Consider the following 3332-nt stretch of genomic DNA (forward strand, 5'->3'; position numbering starts at 1 on the left):
AGGGTTTTTGGATCTGCCTCATGATGCCCTGGGCGCCAAGCACCGGATGTCAACATGTCCCAAATGTTCTGGAGGAGCCTGGCTGGGGTGACTCTGTGGAGGTAGGTCACGGGTGTACTGTCAGAAGTCAGGGGGCACGTAGACCTATCCAACATGGAGAGCACAGTTCTGGGCCTGTTTAAAGGCAAGAAAGCAGGGAGTGCAACAAACCACTTCATAGACCTGGCGCTTCTTATAACATGCAGGTCCGTAGCCATACACTGGAAAGCTAACATGCTAACCAGATTAAAGTACTGGTGCGCAGTGACTCTTAAATGGGGTAAAGCCAAATCAGTGGCAGGGCTGAACTGGGAACTCAAAGCACCCTGACGTTGAAGGCGCAGCAAAGGCCCACTGCTATGAATCAGTTGACCTCCACGCACTGAACCCCGGAAGAATCAACAACCGCCAGCTGTCTACGCGGAACACCACCCCACAGCTAGTTCTTCTGCTGACACTGCCGACAATCCTTCACTATTCTCCGCAACCCCACATCTGCCGCACTCACCCCCGATGCCAGCACACCCAAAGCCCTGACGTGCATCCTCCTCAAGGTGTGCTTCCTGCACAGACATGCTATAGAGATCTGGGACCTCCTCGATACCCTCTCGCCAGACGTCGCCATCTTCACAGAAACCTGGACCAACGCCACCTGCGCCCCCGACATCGCTACGGCCATCCCCAACGGATACAAGATACAGAGGAAGGACCGCCCCAACCGCCCAGGAGGAGGACTCGCCACTGCACACAAGAGCTCCCTCCTATTCTCTAGCTCCAGCACGAGCGACTCCCCATCCAAGACCGAACACCTCAATTTCCAGATCCAGACCAGCCCCAGAATGACCACACATGGTACCCTCGCCTACAGAACCCCCGGACCTTAAACTTCATTCACCACTACCATTGCCGACCTCATTGTGCCCCACGTCATCACCTCCATGGACTACATACTCATTGGAGACCTCAACTTCCACCTTGACAACGTCAGCGACCCCAACTCCGCCAGTCTCCTGGACAACCTCGCCAACCCCTGACTGAAACAGCTTGTCACCACCCCCACCCTCAAGGCAGGACTCACTTTCAACCCCATCTTCACAGGAGGGAACAACATCCACTTCAGCCACACCACCCAACCCACCCTGGACTGTCCACCACTGTGTACACTTCTCTTTCAACAATGCAACCGCTCACAAACCCACAACATGCCCACAGCGAAGGAGCTGGAGCAAGGTCACAGAGGAGCACCTAAACTCCACCCTCAACCACGATCCCCCTCCCACCTCGACCAACGCCAACTCTGCAGCCAAAGAACTACACCGGTGGATCACCAACTACGCAGACAAGCTCGCCCCTTCCGCAACCCAGACAGACAGCGCCCCATGAAGGACATCTGGTTCACCACCGACCTCCATGAATGAGAATTGATGGAGGAACAGCAAAACCACTGAAGACCAGCCCACCTACAAGAACACCATGACAGAATACCACCAACTCATTAGATCCACAAAAAGGACCTTCCTCCAGAACAAAATCCTCGCCAACTCCAGCAACTCAAAGGAACTCTTCTGCATCATCCAGGAATTCACAAACCCCCCAGCGAAGCCACGGACGTCACACCCACCCAGGACCTCTGCAACAAGCTCAGCTTCTACTTTCATCTGAAAATAAAGGCCCTCTACGGCAACTTCTGTAAACAGACTCCTGAAACCACTCCATCCTCCAGCAACAGCAGCCAGCCTACCATCGCCGCCTGGAACCCGGTCACCACTGAAGATACTGCCATGACCATGAAGAGCACTCACTCATGAGCCCCCAAGGTCCCCTGCCCACCGCACATCTTCCACAGAGCCGCTGCCGCCATAGCACCCGAGTTTTGACTCACCATCGACGCCACCTTCAAAATCCGGTACATTTCCCGATGACTGGAAACGTGCAGAAGTCAAGCCCCTCCTCAAGAAACCCTCTGCAGACCCATCAGACCTGAGAAATTACTGACCCATCTCTCTCCTTCCTTTCGCGACCAAAGTCACAGAGAAGATCGTCAAAGCCCAGCTGACTAACTTCATCGAGGACAACGCCATCCTCAACCCTTCCCAATCCGGATTCCACAGCAACCACAGCACGAGACTGTCAGTCAGTAAGAAAACTTTATTTGGTTAATTACAACCTTAAAAGTATACCCTATACATAAAATTACTGTTAAAACTTGAACAAGATCATATTAAAAACATGGCATTTGTACTTCCCGTAAAATAGTACATTCCTTCGTACTAAATACAAAAATACCCCTAGGGGTAATTAAGTCAGGTAATTTCCATCAGCATCAAATCAATTCCAAAGGTTCCAAATCATAACGTTAACCTTTACATGTACAGGCTCATCCTCCCCCCATGAGCGCCGCCTAAGATATTCACCGAGACTGCCCTCCTTGCTCCCACAGACGACATCCGCATGCTCCTTAGCCAAGGCCACAGCGTGGACCTCATCCTACTAGACCTATCCACAGCATTCAACACTGTCTCCCACCGCACTCTCACAGCCAGACTCCACGACGCCAGCATACAGGGAACTGCCCTTGACTGGCACCGCTCCTTCCTCTCTGTTAGAACCCTAAACCCAAAGGATCAGACTTCTGCCCTTCTTCTCCGGACCCACAGAGACCAAATGCAAGTACCCCAAGGATCATTGCTCAGTCCCATGCTCTTCAACATCTACATGGCCGCCCCTCGCTGCCATCGTCAGACAGCATGGCCTCAGCATAGTATCCTACACCGTCGACACTCAGCTCATCCGCTTCCTCACGAAGGAATCCGATGCCACCAGACTCAGCTTCCAGGAAGGAATGAAAGACGTTGCATCCTGAATGAGCAGCAGCTCTCTGAAGCTCAACTCAGAGAAGACAGAAGTCCTTGCCCTCGGACCCACCCTCTCAGCTTGGGATAACACCTGGTGGCCCACTGCCCTTGGCAAGCCCCCCACCCCCATGGACCACACCCAGAACCTCAGCATCATACTCGACACTTCACCCACCATGGCCCGCCAGATCAATGCTGTCACCTCCACCTGCTTCAACACCCTCCGTATCCTTTGCAAGACCTTCAAATGGACCCCCCTGAATCCAGAAAGACCGTCACCCATGCACTCATAACAAGCAAACTGGACTACGGAAACACCCTCCACACTGGAATCAACAAATACCTGCTACGCAAACTCCAGAACACCGTGGCCATACTCGTCCTTGGCATCCTATGGCACAAACACATCAACTAACACCTGCAAGACCTCCACTGGCT

This window comes from Lissotriton vulgaris, unplaced genomic scaffold (genome assembly GCF_964263255.1).
Source record: "Lissotriton vulgaris unplaced genomic scaffold, aLisVul1.2 SCAFFOLD_1251, whole genome shotgun sequence".
Taxonomy (NCBI): Eukaryota; Metazoa; Chordata; class Amphibia; order Caudata; family Salamandridae; genus Lissotriton; species Lissotriton vulgaris.